Raw genomic sequence first — 14,058 nt, 5'->3', positions numbered from 1 at the left:
ATACATATATAGGATGCCATTTTTTCTCTCCTTGTTTCTCTCCTTGTTTCTTTTCTGTGTATCTTTCTGTCGAAGAGCGTACGCTTGAAACGTAAAAGATTTTTTCTATTCCTGAGCACTATACTAATACATTTGTTTGTTTGTACTCCACCTGCCTTCGTCTTTTGTTCATTTACGTAAACTTTCCCTTTATATAAAATATATATATATATATATATATATATATATATATATATATACATACACACACATACATGTGTGTGTGTGTATTTAATTCTACCTTCAATCTCTGCATCATTTATTTAAGAATTATCATACTCTGTGTGTCCTTGTCCATTATTTTCTCATCAGCCAATCAGTTTCTTTTGCCCTGTTTTCTCTCTCGTTTCCATTATTGAGCTACACTGCTGTGCAGTGGTCACTCTGGCGCACTCCAAAATTTGCTCAAAGTTATTCCTGCAGGCAGGAAACCGAGCTACTTTCTAACAAGGGCAGTAACTCAAAGCAAGACACGTTTGCCCTTTTTACTTGCTTCAGTCATTTTGACTGAGCCATGCTGGGGCAACACCTTGATAGTTTTCCTTCAAACAAATTAGCACCGTTCTTCTTTTCAAGCCTGGTACTTATTATTGTACTGTTCTCTTTTTGCCCAACTGCTAAGTTACAGGAATGTAAGCAAACCAATACCAGCTGTCTAGTGGTGGTGGAGGAAAAACACAAACACATAGATATATACATACATATATACATGCATATATATTTTACTACTGTTTCTGCTAACCCACACCTTTCCTCCATCTATACAATAGCAATAATAATAATAATAATAATAATAATAATAATAATATGATAATGACGAAAATGATAATGATAATGATAGTAGCAAACATTTAGACTAACAGAAATACTTTATAGATATTCCTTCTTTAAAGGTGTCTTAAAGTTTGCATAAATTATGCGTTTCTTACAATTATTTATTTATTCATTTTTTTCGGAAGATGCATTTGCAAGACAAGGAATTAGAATTTTCTAGTTTTTCTGAAAAATAAATACATACATACATACATATGGCGGGCTTCATTCAGTTTCTGTCTACCAAATCCACTCACAAGGCTTTGGTTGGCCTAAGGCTATAGCAGAAGACACTTGCCCAAGGTACCACACAGTGGGACTGAACCCGGAACCATGTTGTTGGTAAGCAAGCTACTTACCACACAGCCACTCCTGAACCAAAACCCTGAACTGATAGAATAAGAGAAAGAGGGAAGGGCTGGACCCTTAAAGGAAATGAAAAACCCTCGTTATTATTTTTCAGTGCAGAAAAACAGCAGGGCTTGATTAAACGAATTGCGTGTATTTATTATTTTGAAATTATTTCTTATTAATTAGACTAAGAAGGGGAAGTAACCATGCCTTTGCCGGTTACATTCTCACAATGTCAAGATTGATGTAAATGATATCCACCCTGAACATTTGCTGGTCAATGTCAGGATACTTTGACATGAGTAGAGAGAAAAGAGGGCAAGATTCTGCTCTGAATGTCAGCAATAGGAGGAACTTTAGTAAAGAATAACCAAAGACCAAGTGTTGATAGTAAAGCTCAATGCGGTGTTGTGGTAGCTGCCAGTATTTTACTGCCATATATTCCATTTATATCTAATCGTTTTAATAGCATCTATAAAGTCGCATCTAGTAAACTAGAATGAAAGCACAGCGTGCCTCAACAGGCTAACTTCTCCTAACTTCTGTAATATATCATCAGCAACAACAAAACATGTTCTACATATTACAACAAATGCTTTTATAAATCCTGATAATGTCATCATAACATATGAAGCTGCCTTGTTATTATACTTAATCTAGCATTTCCATTCGATTAACTTTTCATTTACAGATTAATGGGAGACACAAAATATAACATGAAATAGATGTGTATTGCAATGTATTGAACAAATATTTTAAGAATGGGTACCATGTGAAGTAATGGTCCTATAATGTACCTTAAATGCATAGCTGTAGAGAGGTACCATGTGGAGGTACAGTCCTACGATATACCTTAAATGCATAGCTGTAAAGAGGTACCATGTGGAGGTACAGTCCTATGATATACCTTGAATGCATAGCTGTAAAGAGGTACCATGTGGAGGTACAGTCCTATGATATACCTTAAATGCATAGCTGTAAAGATGTACCATGTGGAGGTACATTCCTATGATATACCTAGAAGCATAGCTGTAAAGAGGTACCATGTGGAGGTACAGTCCTATGATGTACACAGAACACTTTGCTGTAAAAGGTACCATGTGGAGGTACAGTCCTATGATATACTTTGATTGCATAGCTGTAAGTAGGTACCATGTGGAGGTACCATGTGGAGGTACAGTCCTATGATACACCTTAAATGCATAGCTGTAAAGAGGTACCATGTGGAGGTACAGTCCTATGATATACCTTGAATACATAGCTGTAAAGAGGTACCATGTGGAGGTACAGTCCTATGATATACCTTGAATACATAGCTGTAAAGAGGAACCATGTGGAGGTACAGTCCTATGATATACCTTGATTGCATAGCTGTAAGTAGGTACCATGTGGAGGTACAGTCCTATGATATACCTTGAATACATAGCTCTAAAGAGGTACCATGTGGAGGTACAGTCCTATGATATACCTTGAATGCATAGCTGTAAAGAGGTACCATGTGGAGGTACAGTCCTATGATATACATTGATTGCATAGCTGTAAGTAGGTACCATGTGGAGGTACAGTCCTATGATATACCTTGAATATATAGCTGTAAAGATGTACCATGTGGAGATACAGTCCTATGATATACCTTGAATGCATAGCTGTAAAGAGGTACCATGTGGAGGTACAGTCCTTTGATGTACACAGAACACTTTGCTGTAAAAGGTACCATGTGGAGGTACAGTCCTATGATATACCTAGAAAGCATAGCTTTAAAGAGGTACCATATGGAGGTACAGTCCTATGATATACCTTAAATGCATAGCTGTAAAGAGGTACCATGTGGAGGTACAGTCCTTTGATGTACAGAGAAAACTTTGCTGTAAAAGGTACCATGTGGAGGTACAGTCCTATGATATACCTTAAATGCATAGCTGTAAAAGGTACCATGTGGAGGTACAGTCCTATGATATACCTAGAAAGCATAGCTTTAAAGAGGTACCATTTGGAGGTACAGTCCTATGATATACCTTGAATGCATAGCTGTAAAGAGGTACCATGTGGAGGTACAGTCCTATGATATACCTTAAATGCATAGCTGTAAAGATGTACCATGTGGAGGTACATTCCTATGATATACCTAGAAGCATAGCTGTAAAGAGGTACCATGTGGAGGTACAGTCCTATGATGTACACAGAACACTTTGCTGTAAAAGGTACCATGTGGAGGTACAGTCCGATGATATACTTTGATTGCATAGCTGTAAGTAGGTACCATGTGGAGGTACCATGTGGAGGTACAGTCCTATGATGTACACAGAACACTTTGCTGTAAAAGGTACCATGTGGAGGTACAGTCCTATGATATACCTTGAATGCATAGCTGTAAAGAGGTACCATGTGGAGGTACAGTCCTATGATATACCTTGAATGCATAGCTGTAAAGAGGTACCATGTGGAGGTACAGTCCTATGATATACCTTGAATACATAGCTCTAAAGAGGTACCATGTGGAGGTACAGTCCTATGATATACCTTGAATGCATAGCTGTAAAGAGGTACCATGTGGAGGTACAGTCCTTTGATGTACACAGAACACTCTGCTGTAAAAGGTACCATGTGGAGGTACAGTCCTATGATATACCTAGAAAGCATAGCTTTAAAGAGGTACCATATGGAGGTACAGTCCTATGATATACCTTAAATGCATAGCTGTAAAGAGGTATCATGTGGAGGTACAGTCCTATGACGTACACAGAACACTTTGCTGTAAAAGGTACCACGTGGAGGTACAGTCCTATAATATACCTTGATTGCATAGCTGTGAGGGGGTACCATGTGGAGGTACAGTCCTATGATATACCTTGAATGGATAGCTGTAAAGAGGTTCCACGTGGAGGTACAGTCCTATGATATACCTTAAATGCATAGCTGTAAAGACGTACCATGTGGAGGTACAGTCCTATGATATACCTTGAATGCATAGCTGCAAAGAGGTACCATGTGGAGGTACAGTCCTATCATATACCTTGAATGCATAGCTGTAAAGACGTACCATGTGGAGATACAGTCCTATGATATACCTTGATTGCATAGCTGTAAGTAGGTACCATGTGGAGGTACAGTCCTATGATATACCTTGAATGCATAGCTGTAAAGAGGTACCATGTGGAGGTACAGTCCTATGATATACCTTGAATACATAGCTCTAAAGAGGTACCATGTGGAGGTACAGTCCTATGATGTACACAGGACACTTTGTTGTAAAAGGTACCATGTGGAGATACAGTCTTTTGATATACCTTGATTGCATAGCAGTAAGTAGGTACCATGTGGAGGTACAGTCCTATGATATACCTAGAAAGCATTTCCTTAAAGAAGTACCATGTGGAGGTACAGTCCTATGATATACCTTAAATGCATAGCTGTAAAGAAGTACCATGTGGAGGTACAGTACTATGATATACCTTAAATGCATAGCTGTAAAGAGGTACCATGTGGAGGTAGAGTCCTATGATATACCTTAAATGCATGCCTGTAGAGAGGTACCATGTGGAGGTACAGTCCTATGATATACCTAGAAAACATAGCTTTAAAGAAGTACCATGTGGAGGTACAGTCCTATGATATACCTTAAATGCATAGCTGTAAAGAGGTACCATGTGGAGGTACAGTCCTATGATATACCTAGAAAGCATAGCTTTAAAGAGGTACCATGTGGAGGTACAGTCCTATGATATACCTAGATAGCATAGCTGTAGAGAGGTACCATGTGGATGTACAGTCCTATGATATACCTAGAAAGCATAGCTTTAAAGAAGTACCATGTGGAGGTACAGTCCTATGATATACCTTAAATGCATAGCTGTAAAGAGGTACCATGTGGAGGTACAGTCCTATGATATAGCTAGAAAGCATAGCTTTAAAGAGGTACCATGTGGAGGTACAGTCCTATGATATACCTTAAATGCATAGCTGTAGAGAGGTACCATGTGGAGGTACAGTCCTATGATATACCTAGAATGCATAGCTTTAAAGAAGTACCATGTGGAGGTACAGTCCTATGATATACCTTAAATGCATAGCTGCAAAGAGGTACCATGTGGAGGTACAGTCCTATGATATATCTTGAATGCATAGCTGTAAAGAGGTACCGTGTGGAGGTACAGTCCTATGATATACCTTAAATGCATAGCTGTAAAGAAGTACCATGTGGAGGTACAGTCCTCTGATATATCTTGAATGCATAGCTTTAAAGAGGTACCATGTGGAGGTACAGTCCTATGATATACCTTGAATGCATAGCTGTAAAGATGTACCATGTGGAGGTACAGTCCTATGATATACCTAGAAAGCATAGCTGTAAAGAGGTACCATGTGGAGGTACAGTCCTATGATATACATTGAATACATAGCTGTAAAGAGGTACCATGTGGAGGTACAGTCCTATGATATACCTTGAATGCATATCTTAAAGAGGTACCATGTGGAGGTACAGTCCTATGATGTACACAGAACACTTTGCTGTAAGTAGGTACCATGTGGAGGTACAGGCCTATGATATACCTAGAAAGCATAGCTTTAAAGAAGTACCATGTGGAGGTACAGTCCTATGATATACCTTAAATGCATAGCTGTAAAGAGGTACTATGTGGAGGTACAGTCCTATGATGTACACAGAACACTTTGCTGTAAGTACGTACCATGTGGAGGTACAGTCCTATGATATATCTTGAATGCATAGCTGTAAAGAGGTACCATGTGGAGGTACAGTCCTATGATATACCTAGAAAGCATGGCTGTAAAGAGGTACCATGTGGAGGTACAGTCCTATGATATACCTTGAATGCATAGCTGTAAAGAGGTACCATGTGGAGGTACAGTCCTATGATATACCTTGAATGCATAGCTGTAAAGAGGTACCATGTGGAAGTACAGGCCTATGATGTACACAGAACACTTTGCTGTAAAAGGTACCATGTGGAGGTACAGTCCTATGATATACTTTAAATGCATAGCTTTAAAGATGTACCATGTGGAGGTACAGTCCTACGATATACCTAGAAAGCATAGCTGTAAAGAGGTACCATGTGGAGGTACAGTCCTATGACGTACACAGAACACTTTGCTGTAAAAGGTACCATGTGGAGGTACAGTTCTATGATATACTTTAAATGCATAGCTTTAAAGACGTACCATGTGGAGGTACAGTCCTATGATATACCTTGAATGCATAGCTGTAAAGAGGTACCATGTCGAGGTACAGTCCTATGATATACTTTAAGTGCATAGTTTTAAAGATGTACCATGTGGAGGTACAGTCCTATGATATACCTTAAATGCATAGCTGTAAAGAGGTACCATGTGGAGGTACAGTCCTATGATATACCTTGAATGCATAGCTGTAAAGATGTACCATGTGGAGGTACAGTCCTATGATATACCTAGAAAGCATAGCTGTAAAGAGGTACCATGTGGAGGTACAGTCCTATGATGTACACTTTCCTGTAAAAGGTACCATGTGGAGGTACAGTCCTATGATATACCTTGAATGCATAGCTGTATGTATCATGTTGTCATACTGTATTGATTTTGTTTTATGAAAGGGCATTTGTTCATGGAATTTTTTGTGTGGCAGATAAAAATGCTCCATTGCAATATTTAGATATTTCATAATATATTTTGTGTTCAACTCCCACTGTTACAAAGTTTGTGTTCTATCAACCCTGGAATGACAGAACATTTATAATATAAAATGCCAGGCTTTTATTGGTTTACATTTCATCAACTGCACAGCCTTCCCTGCTAAAACATTTGTGTCACGCTTATGTTCAACACACACGACTGTTGCTGTCTGATTTAATAAAGTTCTTGAAAAAATCATTTCCCTTCTGTTTCTCCTACGTGGATTGACATTATTCTTTCAATGTTCTAGATTCAACAAAAGAACCCTCTCCCCGCCTGGTTTTTTTTCACTTGTGTTAAAATCCTATCAACGTTCATTTTTGTATTTTGTCCTCATAGTGTCCATGGTGGCTCTGAAGAAACCAAAGTTAATATGTTTTTAAAATATTTCTCATCTTTGTAATGTTTCCTTGAATTGTCTCTCATCTGTAACATGTCCTTCTAATGTTATTATCTCTGTACTGTCCTCTTGTAATGTCTCCCTCGTCTCCGTGCTGTCCTCCTGTAATGTCTCTTGTCTCTGTACTGTCCTCTTGTAATGTCTCCCTCGTCTCTGTGCTGTCTTCCTGTAATGTCCCTTGTCTCTGTGCTGTCTTCCTGTAATGTCTCTTCATCTCTGTAGTATTTTCTCGTAATGTCCCTTGTCTCTGTACTGTCCTCTTGTAATGTCCCTCATCTCTGTACTGTCCTCCTGTAATGTCCCTTGTCTCTGTACTGTCCTTTTGTAATGTCCCTCATCTCTGTACTGTCTTCCTGTAATGTCCCTTGTCTCTGTACTGTCCTCTTGTAATGTCCCTCATCTCTGTACTGTCCTCCTGTAATGTCTCTTGTCTCTCCTGTAATGTCCCTCATCTCTGTACTGTCCTCCTGTAATGTCCCTTGTCTCTGTACTGTCCTCTTTTAATGTCTCCTTCATCTCTGTACTGTCCCTTGACTCTGTAATGTCTCCCTCATCTCTGTACTGTCCCTTGACTCTGTACTGTCCTCTTGTAATGTCTCCCTCATCTCTGTACTGTCTTCCTGTAATGTCTCTTCATCTCTGTAGTATTTTCTCGTAATGTCCCTTGTCTCTGTACTGTCTTCCTGTAATGTCCCTTGTCTCTGTACTGTCTTCCTGTATTGTCTCTTCATCTCTGTAGCATTTTCTCGTAATGTCCCTTGTCTCTGTACTGTCCTCTTGTAATGTCCCTCTTCTCTGTACTGTCTTCCTGTAATGTCCCTTGTCTCTGTACTGTCTTTCTGTAATGTCCCTTGTCTCTGTACTGTCTTTCTGTAATGTCCCTTGTCTCTGTACTGTCTTCCTGTAATGTCCCTTGTCTCTGTACTGTCTTCCTGTAATGTCCCTTGTCTCTGTACTGTCTTCCTGTAATGTCCCTTGTCTCTGTACTGTCTTCCTGTAATGTCCCTTGTCTCTGTACTGTCTTCCTGTAATGTCCCTTGTCTCTGTACTGTCCTCTTGTAATGTCTCTCTTGTCTCTGTACTGTCTTCCTGTAATGTCCCTTGTCTCTGTACTGTCTTCCTGTAATGTCCCTTGTCTCTGTACTGTCTTCCTGTAATGTCCCTTGTCTCTGTGCTGTCCTCTTGTAATGTCTCCCTCGTCTCTGTACTGTCTTCCTGTAATGTCTCTTCATCTCTGTAGTATTTTCTCATAATGTCCCTTGTCTCTGTACTGTCCTCTTGTAATGTCCCTCATCTCTGTACTGTCTACCTGTAATGTCCCTTGTCTCTGTACTGTCCTCTTGTAATGTCCTTCATCTCTGTGCTGTCCTCCTGTAATGTCCCTTGTCTCTGTACTGTCCTCTTGTAATGTCTCCCTCGTCTCTGTACTGTCTTCCTGTAACGTCCCTTGTCTCTGTACTGTCCTTCTGTAATGTCCCTTGTCTCTGTACTGTCCTCCTGTAATGTCCCTTGTCTCTGTACTGTCCTCTTGTAATGTCTTCCTCGTCTCTGTGCTGTCCTTCTGTAATGTCCCTTGTCTCTGTACTGTCCTCTTATAATGTCTCCCTCGTCTCTGTACTGTCCTCCTGTAATGTCTCTTATCTCTGTACTGTCCTCCTGTAATGTCACCTATCTCTGTTCTGTCCTTTTGTAATATCCCTCATCTCTGTACTGTCCTCCTGTAATGTCACCTATCTCTGTTCTGTCCTTTTTTAATGTCCCTCATCTCTGTACTGTCCTCCTGTTATGTCCCTTGTCTCTGTACTGTCCTCCTGTAATGTCCCTTGTCTCTATACTGTCCTCCTGTAATGTCCCTTGTCTCTGTACTGTCCTCCTGTAATGTCCCTTGTCTCTGTACTGTCCTCTTGTAATGTCTCTCATTTCTATACTGTGCTCTTGTAGTGTCCCTAACCTCTGTAATATTCTCTTGTAATATTGCAATAATCTTTGTAAAGTCCCTTGTGTTTGTAATGTCCCAATGTCCCTCATTTCTGTGTTGTCCTCTTGTAATATCCATAAACTGTGTAATGTCCTTTTGTAATTGTCTCTAATCTTTGTCCACTCGTCCACTCGTAACACCCATCATCTGCAATGCTCTGAAATTATCAATTAGCAGTAAATTAATTTCGGATTTATTTTTTAGTCTTTTACATCCACGGGAAGGTAGAAGTGCTGATTTATTTGTGGAGAACAATAATTTATTCTGAGGAAGACTTTACCACCTTTTCTTGCAGGTCGAGTAATTGTATAAAGGCTTCCTCACTTGCTTACAGTCTTCCATATTATATGTATGTTTAGTTTTCAGCTCAGCCTTCACTGAGGAGACAGACCTATAAATATGACATTCCAGTTATGACCAACCATTCTCTCCTTTTTTTTTTCTATCAGATCAGGGATCACATTATCCAAATAACCTTTTTATCAAATGGGTGTAGTTTGAAGGGAACTTGTGACCAACCATCCTTTTTTTTTTCCATCAAATCAGGGATCACATTATCCAATTATACCCTCCCGTTTTTTTTCTTTTTTTTCAAGATGACCGAATGTAGTTTGAGACAGCTTGTCTTTTTTTGTTTGGACACAGGTCAAGCCTGATTAAGCACGACTGTGATCAAGCATATTCCAGCCATGACCATCCCTTCTCAATAGTTTCAGACATAGTGTATCTAGAACTACATTCTCCCATGTCCTTCATTGCAGAGTGTGGTTCTAAGGGGACCTGTCTAACCATCGTTGTTTAGCCCCAGGTCAGTTCTGATTGAGTTCAACTATGAGCAAAAGATTCCAGTTGTGACCATTCCATTAATTTTATCAGGCATAGTCTCTTTACAACCACAGGCCATGCTTTTTGGAAGTCTCTCAATAAAACTTATGATCAAAGACAGTCAACCCATGACCATCTTGACATATTATTCTTTTCAGACCTGAGATTATATTGCATAATATATCCTTCCCTTTTTTTTTTTTAAGGAATAGGGTCTGGTTGGAGGGAGGACTTGCTTGGTCTATCTTTCAGCTCAGCTGACAACAAACATGGTCTCACACTGTCCATGGGGTACAACATAACAACTACTGCAGTGTCCATGTCCCCTGACTCTCTGTAGAGAACCCCTAAACCTATAAAAAATATCAAAACTTAATATATAAATAAAATAAAAAAGAACAAAAAAATTTTTTATTAATATTTTTGATCTTTTTTGTTTGTTGTCTTTTTTTTTATTTTTATGGGGTTTTTGGCATTTTTTTTTTTTTTCAATATAGAATGTCCCAAAAGCAGTACCCAAGTTTGAATTGAATACATATCTATTGGGGAATTACTTTTGGGACATCTTACTCCCACTATAGTTTTTTTGTAATTGCTGTTGTTTTTGTTGTTGATGTCTTTTGTGAATTTATGTTGAGAAAGAAAAAATATAAATTGAAAAAAAAAACAAAAAAAAACAGTATTTATTTGGTGAATATATATATAAGCATATGAAGATTTTAAATATTTATAGAAACTACTTTTGTTTTGTATTTGTATTTATGTTGTCCGTGTCATTGTTGTTGTAATTTATGTAAATTTATGTAAATAAATAAACAAAGAAAACCCAACCAAAATCATTTGTTTCTGTGTTTTTATTTTTGGGAGGCTGGGGGTTGACATGGTTTTTAAATTTTTGATTTTACTCGCTTTAATCATTGGACAATGTAATAGTGATGACGAGGGTTCCGGTTGATCCGAATCAACGGAACAGCCTGCTCGTGAAATTAACGCATAAGTGGCTGAGCACTCCACAGACATGTGCACCCTTAACGTAGTTCTCGGGGATATTCAGCGTGACACAGATAGTGACAAGGCCGGCCCTTTGAAGTACAGGTACAACAGAAACAGGAAGTAAGAGTGAGAGAAAGTTGTGGTGAAAGAGTACAGCAGGGATCACCACCATCCCCTGCCGGAGCCTCGTGGAGCTTTTAGGTGTTTTCGCTCAATAAACACTCACAACGCCCGGTCTGGGAATCGAAACCGCGATCCTATGGCCGCGAGTCTGCTGCCCTGACCACTGGGCCATTGCGCCTCCAGTTACGTAAGTACTTCATCAGGGAAAACATTTTGAAATACCCATCCATCCAGCCAGCCATCTACTCTACCCAGTATTCTAGAGAGGGCTGTGAGGGTAGAGCCCCTAGCCCCACCTCACCCATAGGGTCCTCTCAGAAGCAACTGTCATTACACTTTCCAGCTGGATTCCCAAACAGGACCAAATGAAACTATAGAAGTTATCCAACCATTTTGTTCTCAGTTTATCTTTAGGTCTCCTATTGGTTGGCTCAGCTTGAATTCGTCTTGCATTTCTTTCCTGAGACATTCTAATGCCATGTCTGTTGTACCAGAGCTGTGAGCTTTCAGTGTAAAGAAGTAGCAGCTCACCCGGAGAGATTCCCTGAGACTATGGCTATTACCCAACCATCCTTGGTCTAACCCTAGGTTTTGGCTTAGTTTGAAGAACCCATGGATCACATTATCCAATTATACCCTCCCAATTTTTAAACTTTTTTTCAAGATGACCGAGTGTAGTTTGAGACAGCTTGTCTGTTTTTGTTTGGACCCAGGTCAAGCCTGATTAAGCATAACTGTAATCAAGCATATTCCAGCCATGACCATCCCTTCTCAATAGTTTCAGACAAAGTGTATCTGGAACTACATTCTCCCATGTCCTTCATTGCAGAGTTTGGTTCAAAGGAGACCTGTCTAACTGTCGTTGTTTAGCCCCGGGTCAGTTCTGATTGAGCTCAACTATGAGCAAAAGATTCCAGTTGTGACCATCTCATGTCATTCTTGTCCCATCTGTAGTACCAAAGCTGTGATCTTCCAATGCAGAGATACAGCAGTTTAACCTGTAGGGACACCTGATCGCGAATCTATGCAGCCTGTTGAGTAAATGTTACCCCAGGGATCCTTTGGAGGCTCTCCATTTTGGCTGCTTGTATTCACGATCACAATCTTTCAGTCACAACCCAATATTCATGACCATAGGTGAGAATAAGCAATTGGCTTTTTTTTAACCAACCTCTCCTCTTCTGAAGATCAAATGCTCCAGCTGGCACATTACTCTGCCAGTACTTGCAATTCTAGCATCTGATTCAGCCTCCTGCTTACCATTACTCATAAATATGGCCCTGAGATACTTAAACCTCTCCACACGTCTCAATGATGTTCCACTAACATGTACAGGCTTTCCTGAATGGATTGAAAGTGGAGATTGCTTTGTTTAACAGTTTCTTCTTTGGCTGTAAAACATTGTGAACAAAAGCAACTTGGTGTGTTGCCAGATGGCAAAAGAAGCCCTTGGTTTAAAGAGGAAATTAAAAATGTCCAATAAGGTTTGAAAATCAGTTAACCCTTTAGGGTTCGCATTATTCTGCCAAAATTAATCCTTTTTCATCCACATTGTTTTGAACAAATCATGCATTATCTTGGAGCTATGAGATTTTGATGAGGTAGCTGTTAATTTTTAAAACGATATTGTAGGGTTGGTGTGAGAGAACAGATCTGGCCAGTTTGACCATAAAACAGGCAGAATACTTTTGGCCGGATATGGCCGGTTTAAATGCTAAAGGGTTAAAGCTGTTCATGGTTTTTCAATCTACAGAGAAATGTGTTAACGTTTTATCTGCCAAAGAAATAAAAACCTTTATATTGGTTGGAGGAGAGTAACCTACTCTTTTTTCTTTTACTCTCTTTTACTTGTTTCAGTCATTTGACTGCGGCCATGCTGGAGCACCGCCTTTAGTCGAGCAAAGTGGGTAGTAAAGAAATATATATATATATAGAGAGAGAGAGAGACCTGCATGGGGTGGATGCAGATGTCTTTAAAATGAAACTGGATCTCTTCTTGTCAGGTGTCCCAGATGAACCAACTTCACGGCAGGAGGTGCAGATGAGGGCAGCTGCATCGAACTCTCTCATGCACCAGATGGCATTTGCTAAAAAGCATTCGTGAAGTAAAATCATGTAGCAACACCAAATGGCGGTGCCCCAGCATGGCCACAGCTTGTGAGCTGAAACTAAATAAAATAGAATAAAATATATATATATATATATCTATACATATATAAACGAAAGTACACAACATCTTACCAACTGGTTTTGCACTGGACATTGGATAACAGCATGGTTAATTAATACTGTGCTCTTCAGAGATGGCAGTATAGAAAAAAAAATAGGTAAATCTCAAAAGCAATGTTGCTTTTGAGACTACATCTGAAGAAATGTGCATGGTTTGCATTAATAATAATGCATTATAATATTAATTCATTTATATTCATGAAACGTGTATCCCACATTCTGTTGAAACAAGTATAATTAAGGATTAAATGTACTACAATAATTTCCTTTCTTTGACAGAATACCGAGGCTGGATATACTCTTTACTCTTTTACTTGTTTCAGTCATTTGACTGCGGCCATGCTGGAGCACCGCCTTTAGTCGAGCAAATCGACCCCGGGACTTATTCTTTGTAAGCCCAGTACTTATTCTATCGGTCTCTTTTGCCGAACCTCTAAGTGACGGGGACGTAAACACACCAGCATTGGTTGTCAAGCAATGCTAGGGGGACAAACACAGACACACATATATATATATACATATATACGACAGGCTTCTTTCAGTTTCCGTCTACCAAATCCACTCATAAGGCATTGGTCGGCCCGGGGCTATAGCAGAAGACAGTTGCCCAAGATGCCACGCAGTGGGACTGAACACG

At 39.5% G+C, this 14,058-nt stretch overlaps 1 long non-coding RNA gene across 13 annotated transcripts; it reads left to right on the top strand.

Annotated features, from left to right (window-relative positions):
* Positions 1-1,957: 1,957 nt before the first annotated feature.
* On the top strand, positions 1,958-8,020 carry LOC118768462. Of its 13 annotated transcripts, XR_005004311.1 has the most exons (7): positions 3,671-3,964; positions 4,350-4,526; positions 4,802-4,898; positions 5,119-5,503; positions 5,668-5,722; positions 6,053-6,271; positions 6,703-8,020. It is a non-coding gene; the product is annotated as an uncharacterized LOC118768462 (long non-coding RNA). The 13 variants fall into 13 exon arrangements; XR_005004313.1 differs by lacking the exons at positions 5,119-5,503; positions 5,668-5,722 and adding an exon at positions 6,449-6,490 and having other exon boundaries at positions 5,998-6,174; XR_005004318.1 differs by lacking the exons at positions 3,671-3,964; positions 4,350-4,526; positions 4,802-4,898; ... (1 more) ...; positions 5,668-5,722; positions 6,053-6,271 and adding exons at positions 2,265-2,296; positions 2,640-2,694; positions 2,750-2,872; positions 5,517-5,558.
* Positions 8,021-14,058: the final 6,038 nt, after the last annotated feature.

This window comes from Octopus sinensis, linkage group LG29 (assembly GCF_006345805.1).
Source record: "Octopus sinensis linkage group LG29, ASM634580v1, whole genome shotgun sequence".
Taxonomy (NCBI): domain Eukaryota; kingdom Metazoa; phylum Mollusca; class Cephalopoda; order Octopoda; family Octopodidae; genus Octopus; species Octopus sinensis.
This window is presented reverse-complemented; position numbering and strand designations above follow the sequence as displayed.